This window comes from Ambystoma mexicanum, chromosome 8 (assembly GCF_040938575.1).
Source record: "Ambystoma mexicanum isolate Mex_15411 chromosome 8, UKY_AmexF1_1, whole genome shotgun sequence".
Lineage (NCBI taxonomy): Eukaryota > Metazoa > Chordata > Amphibia > Caudata > Ambystomatidae > Ambystoma > Ambystoma mexicanum.
In genome coordinates this window covers 1702501343-1702517107 of record NC_090929.1, presented here as the reverse complement: position 1 = coordinate 1702517107, position 15765 = coordinate 1702501343, and positions in this window count along the sequence as shown.

Genomic DNA, 15765 nt, shown 5'->3' with positions numbered 1-15765 from the left:
TGAGGTGAGTGTTAGTGTTCAGTGCTGTAGTGGGGAGCCTCAGTGAGCTGAGTGTTCCTTATTGCTGTAGTGCTTAGTGCTGTAGTGGGGAGCCTCAGTGAGCTGAGTGTTCCTTATTGCTGTAGTGCTTAGGGCTGTAGTGGGGAGCCTCAGTGAGCTGAGTGTTCCTTATTGCTGTAGTGCTTAGTGCTGTAGTGGGGAGCATCAGTGAGCTGAGTGCTCCTTAGTGCTGTATGCTTAGTGCTTTAGTGGGGAGCCTCAGTGAGCGGAGTGTTCCTTAGTTCTGTATGCTTAGTACTGCAGTGGGGAGCCTCAGTGAGTGGAGTGTTCCTTAGTGCTGTATGCTTAGTGCTGTAGTGGGGAGCATCAGTGAGTGGAGTGTGGCTTAGTGCTGTATGCTTAGTGCTGCAGTGGCAAGCCTCAGTGAGGTGAGTGTTCCTTATTGCTGTAGTGCTTAGTGCTGTAGCAGGCAGTCTCTGTGAGTTGAGTGTTCCTTAGTGCTGTACTGCTTAGTGATGTAGTGGCGAACCTCAGTGAGCGGAGTGTTCCTCAGTGCTGTATGCTTAGTGCTGCAGTGGCGAGCCTAGGTGAGCTGAGTGTTCCTTAGTGCTGTAGTGCTTAGTGCTGCAGTGGGGAGCCTCAATTAGTGGAGTGTTCCTTAGTGCTGTATGCTTAGTGCTGTAGTGGGGAGCCTCAGTGAGCTGAGTGTTCCTTAATGCTGTAGTGCTTAGTGCTGTAGTGGGGAGCCTCAGTGAGTGGAGTGCTCCTTAGTGATGTATGCTTAGTGCTGTAGTTGGTAGCCTCACTAAGCTGAGTGTTCCTTATTGCTGTAGTGCTTAGTGCTGTAGTGGGGAGCCTCAGGGAGCGGAGTGTTCCTTAGTGCTGTATGCTTAGTGCTGTAGTGCTTAGTGCTGCAGTGGGGAGCCTCAGTGAGGTGAGTGTTAGTGTTTAGTGCTGTAGTGGGGAGCCTCAGTGAGCTGAGTGTTCCTTATTGCTGTAGTGCTTAGTGCTGTAGTGGGGAGCCTCAGTGAGCTGTGTGTTCCTTATTGCTGTAGTGCTTAGTGCTGCAGTGGGGAGCATCAGTGATCTGAGTGTTCCTTAGTGCTGTATGCTTAGTGCTGTAGTGGGGAGCCTCAGTGAGATGAGTGTTCCTTAGTGCTGTAGTGCTTGGTGCTGCAGTGTGGAGCCTCAGTGAGCAGAGTGTTCCTTAGTGATGTATGCTTAGTGCTGTAGTGGGGAGCCTCAGTGAGGTGAGTGTTAGTGCTTAGTGCTGTAGTGGGGAGCCTCAGTGAGGTGAGTGTTCCTTAGTGATGTAGTGCTTAGTGCTGTAGTGGGGAGCCTCAGTGATGTGAGTGTTCCTTAGTGCTGTAGTGCTTAGTGCTGTAGCGGGCAGGCTCAGTGAGTTGAGTGTTAATTAGTGCTGTAGTGCTTAGTGCTGCAGTGGCGATCCTCAGTGAGGTGAGTGTTCCTTAGTGCTGTAGTGGGGAGCCTCGGTGAGGTGAGTGTTCCTTAGTGCTGTAGTGGGGAGCCTCAGTGAGCGGAGTGTTCCTTAGTGCTGTATGCTTAGTGCTGCAGTGGGGAGCCTCAGTGAGTGGAGTGTTCCTTAGTGCTGCAGTGGGGAGCATCAGTGAGCCGAGTGTTCCTTAGTGCTGCAGTGGGGAGCCTCAGTGATGTGAGTGTTCCTTAGTGCTGTAGTGCTTAGTGCTGTAGCGGGCAGGCTCAGTGAGTTGAGTGTTAATTAGTGCTGTAGTGCTTAGTGCTGCAGTGGCGATCCTCAGTGAGGTGAGTGTTCCTTAGTGCTGTAGTGGGGAGCCTCGGTGAGGTGAGTGTTCCTTAGTGCTGTAGTGGGGAGCCTCAGTGAGCGGAGTGTTCCTTAGTGCTGTATGCTTAGTGCTGCAGTGGGGAGCCTCAGTGAGTGGAGTGTTCCTTAGTGCTGCAGTGGGGAGCATCAGTGAGCCGAGTGTTCCTTAGTGCTGCAGTGGGGAGCCTCAGTGATCTGTTTGTTCCTTAGTGCTGTAGCGGGGAGCCTCAGTGAGGTGTTAGTGTTTAGTGCTGCAGTGGGGATCCTCAGTGAGCGAAGTGTTCCTTAGTGCTGTATGCTTAGTGCTGTAGTCGGGATCCTCAGTGAGCGAAGTGTTCCTTAGTGCTGTATGCTTAGTGCTGTAGTGGGGAGCCTCAGTGAACGGAGTGTTTCTTAGTGCTGTATGCTTAGTGCTGTAGTGGGGAGCTCAGTGAGCGGAGTGTTCCTTAGTGCTGTATGCTTAGTGCTGCAGTGGAGAGCATCAGTGAGCGGAGTGTTCCTTAGTGCTGTATGCTTAGTGCTGCAGTGGGGAGCCTCAGTGAGCGGAGTGTTCCTTAGTGCTGTATGCTTAGTGCTGCAGTGGGGAGCCTCAATGAGCTGAGTGTTCCTTAGTGCTGTAGTGCTTAGTGCTGTACTGAGGAGCCTCAGTGAGTTGAGTGTTCCTTAGTGATGTATGCTTAGTGCTGTAGTGGGGAGCCTCAGTGAGCGGAGTGTTCCTTAGTGCTGTATGCTTAGTGCTGCAGTGGGGAGCCTCATTGAGCTGTGTGTTCCTTAGTGCTGTAGCGGGGAGCCTCAGTGAAGTGAGTGTTAGTGTTTAGTGCTCCAGTGGGGATCCTCAGTGAGCGAAGTGTTCCTTAGTGCTGTATGCTTAGTGCTGTAGTTGGGATCCTCAGTGAGCAAAGTGGGGAGCTCAGTGAGCGGAGTGTTCCTTAGTGCTGTATGCTTAGTGCTGCAGTGGAGAGCCTCAGTGAGCGGAGTTTTCCTTAGTGCTGTATGCTTAGTGCTGCAGTGGGGAGCCTCAGTGAGCGGAGTGTTCCTTAGTGCTGTATGCTTAGTGCTGCAGTGGGGAGCCTCAATGAGGTGAGTGTTCCTTAGTGCTGTAGTGCTTAGTGCTGTACTGAGGAGCCTCAGTGAGTTGAGTGTTCCTTAGTGCTGTATGCTTAGTGCTGTAGTGGGGAGCCTCAGTGAGCGGAGTGTTCCTTAGTGCTGTATGCTTAGTGCTGTAGTGGGGAGCCTCAGTGAGCGGAGTGTTCCTTAGTGCTGTATGCTTAGTGCTGCAGTGGGGAGCCTCAGTGAGCGGAGTGTTCCTTAGTGCTGTATGCTTAGTGCTGCAGTGGGGAGCCACAGTGAGCGGAGTGTTCCTTAGTGCTGTATGCTTAGTGCTGCAGTGGGGAGCCTCAGTGAGGTGAGTGTTCCTTAGTGCTGTAGTGAGGAGCCTCAGTGAGGTGAGTGTTCCTTAGTGCTGTATGCTTAGTGCTGCAGTGGGGAGCCTCAGTGAGGTGAGAGTTCCTTAGTGCTGTAGTGAGGAGCCTCAGTGAGTTGAGTGTTCCTTAGTGCTGTATGCTTAGTGCTGTAGTGGGGAGCCTCAGTGAGCGGAGTGTTACTTAGTGCTGTATGCTTAGTGCTGTAGTGGGGAGCCTCAGTGAGCGGAGTGTTCCTTAGTGCTGTATGCTTAGTGCTGCAGTGGGGAGCCTCAGTGAGCGGAGTGTTCCTTACTGCTGTATGCTTAGTGCTGCAGTGGGGAGCCTCAGTGAGTGCAGTGTTCCTTAGTGGTGTATGCTTAGTGCTGCAGTGGGGAGCCTCGGTGAGGTGAGTGTTCCTTAGTGCTGTAGTGAGGAGCCTCAGTGAGGTGAGTGTTCCTTAGTGCTGTATGCTTAGTGCTGTAGTGGGGAGCCTCAGTAAGCGTAGTGTTCCTTAGTGCTGTATGCTTAGTGCTGTAGTGGGGAGCCTCGGTGAGCGGAGTGTTCCTTAGTGCTGTAGTGAGGAGCCTCGGTGAGGTGAGTGTTCCTTAGTGCTGTATGCTTAGTGCTGTAGTGGGGAGCCTGTGTGCGTGGAGTGTTCCTTAGTGTTGTATGCTTAGTGCTGTAGTGGGGAGCCTCAGTGAGCAGAGTGTTCCTTAGTGCTGTATGCTTAGTGCTGCAGTGGGGAACCTCAGTGAGTTGAGTGTTCCTTATTTCTGTAGTGCTTAGTGCTGTAGTGGGGAGCCTCAGTGAGCTGAGTGTTCCTTAGTGCTGTAGTGCTTAGTGCTGTAGTGAGGAGCCTCAGTGAGTTGAGTGTTCCTTAGTGCTGTATGCTTAGTGCTGTAGTGAGGAGCCTCAGTGAGTTGAGTGTTCCTTAGTGCTGTAGAGCTTAGTGCTGTAGTTGGGAGCCTCAGTGTGTTGAGTGTTCCTTAGTGAGGTGAGTGTTCCTTAGTGCTGTAGTGGGGAGCCTCAGTGAGTGGAGTGTTCCTTAGTGCTGTATGCTTAGTGCTGCAGTGGGGATCCTCAGTGAGGTGAGTGTTCCTTAGTGCTGTAGTGGGGAGCCTCGGTGAGGTGAGTGTTCCTTAGTGCTGTAGTGGGGAGCCTCAGTGAGCGGAGTGTTCCTTAGTGCTGTATGCTTAGTGCTGCAGTGGGGAGCCTCAGTGAGCGGAGTGTTCCTTAGTGCTGCAGTGGGGAGCATCAGTGAGCGGAGTGTTCCTTAGTGCTGTAGTGAGGAGCCTCGGTGAGGTGAGTGTTCCTTAGTGCTGTATGCTTAGTGCTGTAGTGGGGAGCCTGTGTGCGTGGAGTGTTCCTTAGTGTTGTATGCTTAGTGCTGTAGTGGGGAGCCTCAGTGAGCAGAGTGTTCCTTAGTGCTGTATGCTTAGTGCTGCAGTGGGGAACCTCAGTGAGTTGAGTGTTCCTTATTTCTGTAGTGCTTAGTGCTGTAGTGGGGAGCCTCAGTGAGCTGAGTGTTCCTTAGTGCTGTAGTGCTTAGTGCTGTAGTGAGGAGCCTCAGTGAGTTGAGTGTTCCTTAGTGCTGTAGTGAAGAGCCTCAGTGAGCAGAGTGTTCCTTAGTGCTGTATGCTTAGTGCTGTAGTGGGGAGCCTCAGTGAGTTGAGTGTTCCTTAGTGCTGTAGAGCTTAGTGCTGTAGTTGGGAGCCTCAGTGTGTTGAGTGTTCCTTAGTGAGGTGAGTGTTTCTTAGTGCTGTAGTGGGGAGCCTCAGTGAGCGGAGTGTTCCTTAGTGCTGTATGCTTAGTGCTGCAGTGGGGATCCTCAGTGAGGTGAGTGTTCCTTAGTGCTGTAGTGGGGAGCCTCGGTGAGCAGTGTTCCTTAGTGCTGTATGCTTAGTGCTGTAGTGAGGAGCCTCAGTGAGTTGAGTGTTCCTTAGTGCTGTAGTGCTTAGTGCTGTAGTTGGGAGCCTCAGTGTGTTGAGTGTTCCTTAGTGAGGTGAGTGTTCCTTAGTGCTGTAGTGGGGAGCCTCAGTGAGCGGAGTGTTCCTTAGTGCTGTATGCTTAGTGCTGCAGTGGGGAGCCTCAGTGAGCAGTGTTCCTTAGTGCTGTATGCTTAGTGCTGTAGTGAGGAGCCTCAGTGAGTTGAGTGTTCCTTAGTGCTGTAGTGCTTAGTGCTGTAGTTGGGAGCCTCAGTGTGTTGAGTGTTCCTTAGTGAGGTGAGTGTTCCTTAGTGCTGTAGTGGGGAGCCTCAGTGAGCGGAGTGTTCCTTAGTGCTGTATGCTTAGTGCTGCAGTGGGGAGCCTCAGTGAGCGGAGTGTTCCTTAGTGCTGCAGTGGGGAGCATCAGTGAGCCGAGTGTTCCTTAGTGCTGTAGTGAGGAGCCTCAGTGAGGTGAGTGTTCCTCAGTGCAGTAGTGGGCCACTCAGTGTGTTGCTAGGCGTCATGCGTACATGCACGCTGTATATGTGCACGCCGTCCTCGGGGCTCTGTGTGGATTCGGGCGCGTGTGTACGGTTTAGCTAAGCATGCACTGGGGTTCTCGGCGGTCTATGTGGGCTAGGTTGCTCCCCAGTGCTGTGCATGGGCTGTGCATGGGCTCAAGCCCCCCCAGTCTTGTTGATGATTTGGGGTGCTTCAGGGGGCTCGTCGGGGCTGTGCAAAGGTGTGGTTGCACTTCTCCTCGCTGGTGCATGTGATCCACGGCGCTCTGGCTGGCGTGCTGTTTTTGGGGGTGCGCCTCGCTCGGGGGCATGGGACTAGGGCCGTGGTGGTCGGGGCTGTGTGGTATGGGCACCCCTCTGTGCTGTGGGGATGCTCACTGTGGCCCCAGGGGTCACCCCGGCTGCGCGGCGCTGGGGCGTGAAATGCAGCGGATCTGGGCTCCCCACGGCCTCCTTGCGCGTGAGTGATGCGCGGCGAGAGTATGGAGCGGTGCCCTCTGACCCATCGACCCTCTCTGCAGCCCAGCCATGCTTAGCGGAATTGAAAGCCTAACAGGGCCCTGGTGCTTCACGGAACATTAACACGGCTCCACGAGGGCGCCTCGGGGGCTCCCGGGGGTGCCCTCATGATGACCCTGTGGCTGGGCCGACGCCTTTAGGTGGCTTGCGCTGTAACCGTTAACAGCTTCCGAGCGCCAAGAGGGCCCTGGAGGAGCACAAGAGGAGCAGGGTTCAGGTTTACCGGTCTATATGCAGAAGGTCACAAGACTTGTCCGAGTACTCGGATTGTGCAGCCCTGGATGGAGAGAGAACCGTCTGGGCTGAGTCACTTTGTACTGCTTGGGCTTACTGAGTCACTTTGTAGCGCTTGGAGGTTGGAGCGTGGAAGGGGGAGTGCACAAGGGAGTCACATGTGCGCAGTCACATGTGCGCAGTCACTAGACAGGTCAGATTTATTCCGCTGCCTTGATGCAACAAGCAAGTGGCTCCGCCCAAGATTGAGGGCCCCCTATGTGGACTAGGCTGATGACTTCCATAACACAGTCCAGCTCCTGCACTAGGCTGATGACTCCCATAACACAGGCCAGCTCCTGCACTACGCTGGTGACTCCCATAACACAGGTCAGATCCTGCACTAGGCTGGTGACTCCCCCTTAACTCAGGTCAGCTCCTGCACTAGACTGGTGACTCCCCTTAACACAGGTCAGCTCATGCACCAGGCAGGTGGCCCCCCATAACACAGGTCAGCTCCTGCACTAGGCTGCTGACTCCCATAACACAGGCCAGCTCCTGCACTAGGCTGATGACTTCTATAACACAGGCCAGCTCCTGCACTAGGCTGGTGACTCCCATAACACAGGCCAGCTCCTGCACTAGGCTGGTGACTCCCATAACACAGGCCAGCTCCTGCACTAGGCTGGTGGCTCCCATAACACAGGTCAGATCCTGCACTAGGCTGGTGACACCCCCTTAACTCAGGTCAGCTCCTGCACTAGACTGGTGACTCTCCTTAACACAGGTCAGCTCATGCACCAGGCAGGTGGCCCCCCATAACACAGGTCAGCTCCTGCCCTAGGCTGCTGACTCCCATAACACAGGCCTGCTCCTGCACTAGGCTGGTGACTCCCATAACACAGGCCAGCTCCTGCACTAGGCTGATGACTCCCATAACACAGGCCAGCTCCTGCACTAGGCTGGTGGCTCCCATAACACAGGTCAGATCCTGCACTAGGCTGGTGACTCCCATAACACAGGCCAGCTCCTGCACTACGCTGGTGACTCCCATAACACAGGTCAGATCCTGCACTAGGCTGGTGACTCCCCCTTAACTCAGGCCAGCTCCTGCACTAGGCTGGTGGCTCCCATAACACAGGTCAGATCCTGCACTAGGCTGGTGGCTCCCATAACACAGGTCAGATCCTGCACTAGGCTGGTGACTCCCCCTTAACTCAGGTCAGCTCCTGCACTAGACTGGTGACTCCCCTTAACACAGGTCAGCTCATGCACCAGGCAGGTGGCCCCCCATAACACAGGTCAGCTCCTGCCCTAGGCTGCTGACTCCCATAACACAGGCCTGCTCCTGCACTAGGCTGGTGACTCCCATAACACAGGTCAGCTCCTGCACTAGGCTGATGACTTCCATAACACAGGCCTGCTCCTGCACTAGGCTGATGACTTCCATAACACAGGCCAGCTCCTGCACTAGGCTGGTGACTCCCATAACACAGGCCAGCTCCTGCACTAGGCTGATGACTCCCATAACACAGGCCAGCTCCTGCACTAGGCTGGTGGCTCCCATAACACAGGTCAGATCCTGCACTAGGCTGGTGACTCCCCTTAACACAGGTCAGCTCCTGCACTAGGCTGGTGGCTCCCATAACACAGGCCAGCTCCTGCACGAGGCTGATGACTCCCATAACACAGGCCAGCTCCTGCACGAGGCTGGTGCGTCCCATAACACAGGTCAGCTCCTGCACTAGGCTGATGACTCCCATAACACAGGCCAGCTCCTGCACTAGGCTGGTGACTCCCATAACACAGGCCAGCTCCTGCACTAGGCTGGTGACTCCCATAACACAGGCCAGCTCCTGCACTAGGCTGATGACTCCCATAACACAGGCCAGCTCCTGCACTAGGCTGGTGGCTCCCATAACACAGGTCAGATCCTGCACTAGGCTGGTGACTCCCCTTAACACAGGTCAGCTCATGCACCAGGCAGGTGGCCCCCCATAACACAGGTCAGCTCCTGCCCTAGGCTGCTGACTCCCATAACACAGGCATGCTCCTGCACTAGGCTGATGACTTCCATAACACAGGCCAGCTCCTGCACTAGGCTGGTGACTCCCTTAACTCAGGCCAGCTCCTGCACTAGGCTGGTGGCTCCCATAACACAGGTCAGATCCTGCACTAGGCTGGTGGCTGCCATAACACAGGTCAGATCCTGCACTAGGCTGGTGACTCCCCCTTAACTCAGGTCAGCTCCTGCACTAGACTGGTGACTCCCCTTAACACAGGTCAGCTCATGCACCAGGCAGGTGGCCCCCCCATAACACAGGTCAGCTCCTGCCCTAGGCTGCTGACTCCCATAACACAGGCCTGCTCCTGCACTAGGCTGGTGACTCCCATAACACAGGTCAGCTCCTGCACTAGGCTGATGACTTCCATAACACAGGCCTGCTCCTGCACTAGGCTGATGACTTCCATAACACAGGCCAGCTCCTGCACTAGGCTGGTGACTCCCATAACACAGGCCAGCTCCTGCACTAGGCTGATGACTCCCATAACACAGGCCAGCTCCTGCACTAGGCTGGTGGCTCCCATAACACAGGTCAGATCCTGCACTAGGCTGGTGACTCCCCTGCACCAGGCAGGTGGCCCCCCATAACACAGGTCAGCTCCTGCCCTAGGCTGCTGACTCCCATAACACAGGCCTGCTCCTGCACTAGGCTGATGACTTCCATAACACAGGCCAGCTCCTGCACTAGGCTGGTGACTCCCATAACACAGGCCAGCTCCTGCACTAGGCTGATGACTCCCATAACACAGGCCAGCTCCTGCACTAGGCTGGTGGCTCCCATAACACAGGTCAGATCCTGCACTAGGCTGGTGGCTCCCATAACACAGGTCAGGGTGTCACCACCAAAATGCTGATGGTCTCTCTAGGATGTATGTCATCGACTAGAGGTATGAGATTCATCCAGGAGTGGATTAAATCCTCCTGTCCCTTAGTCTGGGAGGGGGAGGGGGGAGTGTTAGGGAGAATTCTCTGTTTAGACTGAATTTCCTAACCTAGTGAGTCCCCCAGCAGATTTGCTGGATTTCTGGAGTTTGTTTTTGTCCATCCTGCCAAGAGTGAGACTCTTTTTCTCCCACTCTTAGACATGATTTGAAATATCCTTTGACTTTGTAATGTGTTTTATGGGCTATGGGGTCTTTTACTCCATAGGGTTTCATGTGGTTTTGGTAAGTGTGTTACACAGCACCCTCAGTGCAGTAACACAGGGGTGTCATAGTGACCCCCAAACATAGACTCCATACCCTGGGACTGACTACTGTCTCCCAGGGCATGTAAAGTAGTCTTAAATTGTTAACAGAACCAGTACAAACCATCATATTGTGGAAGTACTGGTAGGGGTAATTAGATTGCCCCTGGGTGTTTTTCGAGGGGGCACTGGGCAGTCCCCCCTCATCGAGTTTCTGGCTGGTGGCAGTGGCTACCACACGAAATATTCCACCGGAATATTTCCTATGGGATTTTCCATTCATTTTAAACGCACCACTTTTTTTGTTGCAATGTTAAAGATACTGCCAGGTTATTTATTTAATATTTATTCCCCGCTTGGGTCTTTTTGCCAGGACTCAGTTTTAAAATGGCGTTTGTGTTCGCCTCTGTAACTCCAACCCAAGTCGAGCCCTTTGTTCCACTTTTTGGCAGGCTTCTACACAGAAGCCTCCAAAAGTGGTGCCACTCTGTCTGGGTCTACAGGATGTGTGGGAGGGGGGTTTAGGCACCCTGGACTGAGTTGCCTCGGCAACTCAAGTCGCACTCTTGTATGATTGGCCCAGTGGTGAGCCGCCCGGCTCAGCACTTAGCATGTTTGAGTGATAGCTAGGACTGATAAATGGGGGTTTTCTGCATAAAAGCAGGACTTTGGGGACTGGAACTTGAGAAGTCGCCACAGGACCAAAGAATCCGAAGAGGGAGAAGCTGAGCCAACCTGCAATGACGACACCACCGGTGGAGCCCTGCTGAACCGTCTCACCACTTCCCAACGACAGAGAAGATCTTCATCCCGGAGAGTCTTCTTCCTCTGAACTGGTGGGGATAACCAGTTCGCCCTCTTTTTCACCTTCCTGGATCGTCTTGTGGTTGAATAGCCTGAGCTAAGCACCCATGCGGCCGGATAGCCACGCTTCACCACTACCGCGAATAAAAGGGTAGTACCTTTTAACCGGGAAACTCCGCGGCTGGTTTCTTTCCTGGCAGTGCAACGACCTCCGGGTTTCCTCCACGTCGAGATCTCCTCATTCGCTGGATGAAGCACCAACTTGCACCCACTACCAGGAACAACTGCCCCCGCTGGAGCTTTCTTACCATTTCAGGTACTGTGTCCCGCCTGGTCTCCCTTGCAACAGACTGTTCAAGATGTCCCATAAATCCTTGACTTTCTATCCTGGGGTGACTTGGGACCTGCAAACTAACTTTTCCTGACTTGATCCAACCCTTTTTGAACTATCTGCAAAGACTCTTTGAAGTACTATTCAACTGTGTGATCTTGGACACATTCCGCCTTGCTCTCTCCAAGAGTGGGCGTGGCCTATGACTTTCTTGCTCCTCAGTAGACTCTGCCTTTTCTGACATGCTCTGGTTTTCTTAAAGTGTTGGTATTGTATATTTTCCTAATTCTGCCTTGTTCCCTCCCTTATTAATTAACTTATTGGAGTGCCATCTTAGGTTAAGCACTCACCTCTGTCTGAAAATAAGTGGTGTTTTAACTAAGACTTGTTGAATAAGTAATCAGGGATGTATATATATTAATAGTGACTGTGTTTGAACTTGCTTGCCATATTAGTGTTAGTGTATATTACAAAGTGTGTTTTTAAATAAATAATGATATACTTTTATACCCGAGCTCTGGTCAGTGTTTGCTTGTGCTACTGTATTTTGGTTCCTATCTTGTATACTCTATATATTGTCTAACTCTTCTTGAGAGAAGTCTGGCTGCTCAGCCACAACTACCAGGTAAATCTGGGTGGTACAGACTGCTACCAATTGGGTTTACTGCCAACACCTGTAGTCCTAAGCCTTTTTCAGTGGTCCCTAAAGGGACTGCACAGGTTTCTGCCTAACACTGGTGTACAGCGGAGGGATTTGTATTGAGTATACATTTTAATGTGCTTATAGATACCTTAGTGAAACTAACCACAAAGCTTAGCACTAAAAAGTTTATTTTCTAACCTGTCAACTATGGAAAGTTATAGTCAAGAGTCCCTTGCTACAAAAACTGCTGATTGTTTAAGAGTTCTCTGTAAGCATAAGAATCTCCCGACTAAAGGCAAGACAATGGAGCTAATAGAAAGGTTGTTAGCAAACCAATGTCTGTCTGGATGGTGGTTCAGAGGAACCTACCACTCCAGCAAATGTAGATAACAGTAATGATATTGATATTAATCCTAGTATTGATAGTCTGCAGTCAGAACCAGAAGAGGGGGGTGAGGATGATGTAGTTGTCCCCCCTAGGCCTCTACCTGCTCTGCCAGCTGTACCTACTGGACCTTTGCCAGGTCCCACAATTAGTCCTCAATGTCTTGAACTAGAGAAAATGAATCTTGAATTGGAGTTTAAGAGACTTAATGCTCAAACAGAACAAAGGCACCAAGAACTAAGGCTCAGAGAAATGGAGCTCAAGCATGAGCTAGAGATGAAGAAATTGTCTGTTGAAAATGCTTCTCTCTCCGGATCCTCTAGGAGTTCCAGTCCCAAAAGACCCCGGATGCCTAAAGAGCTTGTGGGTATGTATGGGCCTAAGTTGGATATGTTGGATTGGTTGAGTTTGTTTGAGTATAATCATGGGATCCAGAACATCACAGGAAATGAGTTACTTTCCTGGTTGTTCTCTAGGCCCCCCCCCCCTGTTGCAACTGATGTGGTAATGGAGATGGGGGAGGAGGATAAGAAGGATTATGAATGTGTGAAGCTAGCTTTGATAGCTAGATTTGGGAAGACCCCTTCCCAGTATCTTAAGAGGTTTAGGACCCTCAAAAAGCATGATGGTACCCCTTGGGCTACCTGGGTGAGTGAAAGTTTGAAGAACTTAGAGGGATGGATTAAGGGTTACAAGGTGAACACTTATGAGGGTATGAAGAATCTTGTGATGTTGGAGTCAGTTTATGATGCCTGCTCTCCTGAGCTCAGACAGCACTTGGCTGATTCAAAGGAATTAGATTCCAGAAAACTAGCTAAGGCTGCTGACTTGTGGCTTGCCAACAGGGCTACTCACACGGACTCTGGGGTAACTCAGAAAAAGGATGAGGGGAAACAGCCTAAAAAGGACTCCAAAGAGAATTCTAATAATTCCAATCCCAAAGAGGGCCCCAAACAAAACAATAAGGGTAAGCCACAAGGGAAACCGAAGCAGGCTAGTGTACCTTCTGGTGCCAAACCAGAAGGAGGTCAGAGCAAGCCACCATTCCAGAAAGCATTTGGAAAATGCTATGTTTGTAGCTCGCCTGACCATGTGAAAGGGGATCCCAGATGCAAGGCTAAACCTTCAGGGGTCCACACTGTCTCCTTAGCCTTCGCTCCAGAGGAGGAAGTGCAGATGGCCAGTGGAAACTTTCTGTTACTAGCTGATGAACCCATTGGAGTCTCAGCTAGTGTTTCTTTCGTGTCTCTGGGGTTGTGGAACAACAGAATTTAGATGTATATAATTCTATCCCAGATAATACTAAAGAGTATTATAAGGACAGTGTCCAGGTGAATGGTCAGGAGACTCCTGCCATTAGGGACACTGGGGCCAGCATAAATGTGGTGGATAAATCATTTTTTCAGACAGAGGATGTTGCTAAGGCACCCGAACGCCTCACCAAGTTAGCTGGAGGGCCTGTGCAGATGCTTCCCCAATTACCAGTTCTCATCCAGTGTAATTACATGACTGTGAAGATACCTGTCAGCATACAAAGTGAGGTACCAGGAAGGGTTCTGTTGGGAAATGACCTGAAGACTCTTGGAGAAGTGTCACATACCCCCAGACCTCCTAGTCAAAGGTTACAGGAGCTCACCAGACCTGCAAGGGAGAGAACCATGAGAGGTACTCCCAAGGAGATGATGAAGAAAGAGATCACTCCTGCTCCACTGGAGTTACAACTTGCTATCTCTGAACAACAAGAAGCACAGGGGAAACCCAAGACTTCTAGGAAACAGCCAGCACCAAGCACTCCAGTGCTTCCAACAAGGACTTCCCCGAGGTTGTCCAAAGTTACACCTGTAACTCCACCTCCAGCTGAGGCTGAGAGGGAGGTACAACCCTGTATGGTTGAGCTAGACTCTGAAGAGGAGCTAGTGGAAGGCTAAGAACTCATTGGAGACCCGGATCCTGTTGACCATCCTGAGCTGCAGTCTTTACTGGCAGAAGGTGGACCCAACAGGGCAGACTTCAGTAAGGGACAGAGAGAATGTCCAACTCTGGAAGGTCTTCACCAACAGGCAGCTTCTCAGGCTGATGGGCAAGAGCCTGGGAAGTATAGGTTGCACTGGGAAGATGGCCTCTTCTACAGTGAACCGACTGAGTACTACAAGCGGCTTGTAGTACCTCAAGAAAACAGACAACAGTTCTTGCAACTGGCCCATGAGATTCCTTTGGCTGGTCACTTGAGTTTCAAGAAGACCAAGGAAAGGCTCTCACTCTACCTTTATTGGCCAAAGATGGGGGCTGAGGTAGATAAGTTTTGCAAGAGCGGCCACACCTGCAAACTTCTGGTAAGGTTGGTTCCAAGAATGTGGCACCTTTAGTGCCTCTCCCAGTTGTGGGAGTCCCATTTGAGAGGGTAGGGATTGACATTGTTGCTCTCCTTGATCCTCCAAACTCCTCAGGCAACAGGTCTATCCTTGTTGTAGTAGACCATGCTACTAGATACCCTGTGGCAATTCCTATGAGGACTGTTACAACTCAGACTGTGGCTAAGGCCCTCCTTGGTATTTTTACCAGGGTTGGGTTTCCTAAGGAAGTAATCTCTGACAGGGGGTCAAATTTTATGTCCCACTACATGAAAGCTATGTGGACAACCTGTGGAGCTACTTACAAGTTCTCTACCGCCTACCACCCTCAGACAAACGGGTTGGTAGAAAGGCTCAACAGAACCATGAAGAGCATGATAGGTGCTTTAGAAGATCCCCTTAAGAGAAAGTGGGACCTTCTATTGCCATGCCTTCTCTTAGCTTATAGAGAAGTCCCTCAGGAGGGAGTAGGTTATTCTCCCTTTGAACTTCTTTATGGCCATCCAGTCAGAGGTCCATTGACCCTGATTAAGGAGGGGTTGGAGAGTGCTCCTTACCCCAGGCCAGTCAGAGTGACTGACTATGTGATAGGTCTCCGGAGGAGAATGTCACACATGATGGCAGAAGCTAGTAATAACCTAAAAGCTGGTCAAGCATTGGTCAAGCACTGGCATGATCAAAAGGCTAACATGGTTGAGTTCACTCAAGACCAGCTAGTTCTAGTTATGATCCCAACAAGGCAGAGGGCCTTGCAAGATAAATGAATGGGACCCTTCAAGGTTGTGGGTAAACTTGGAGAGGTGAACTATCTGGTGGACTTGGGCAATCCCAAGGAGGCTCCCAGAGTCTTCCACACCAACCGACTAAAGGCGTATGTCTCCAGGCCTGAAGTAGGAGCCTTGCTTCTAGCTTCAACAGAAGAGGAAGAAGAGAGTAAAGCTCTCTCTGATCTCCTCAGAGGCTTACCCTTGGATGAAAAGTTTGAAGGAGTAAATCTCTCTTCAAATCTGACAGCCGAGCAACAAGAGGAGTGCAAATCTATGTTAAATCAGTTTGCCTCCCTGTTCTTACTTTTAACAGGCTTGACCCCTTGGGGCCAGCATGATATACTCACTGGTGACTGTCTGCCAGTCAAAAGCAGAGGATATAGAATGTCAGAAAATGTAAGGACCCACATCAAAGGGGAGGTCAAGAAGATGCTTGATCTCAGGGTAATAGAGCCCTCTACTAGTCCATGGTCTAGCCCAGTTGTGTTAGTACCAAAGGCAGGATCCAAAGAATTGAGATTCTGTGTGGATTATAGAGCTCTTAATGCAGTCACCAAAACTGATGCCCACCCTTTGCCAAGGACAGATGAATTGGTGGATAGACTTGGTTCAGCCAAGTTCCTCAGCACATTTGACCTTACGTCAGGCTATTGGCAAATAGCCCTGACAGACCATGCCAAGGAGAAAACTGCATTTTCTACCCCAGTTGGCTTATACCAAATCAAGGTTATGCCTTCTGGACTGAAAAATGCACCTGCAACATTCCAAAGGATGGTAAATCAGGTTCTGGCTGGGATGGAGGACTTCTGCATGGCATACTTGGATGACATTGCAGTGTTCAGCCAATCCTG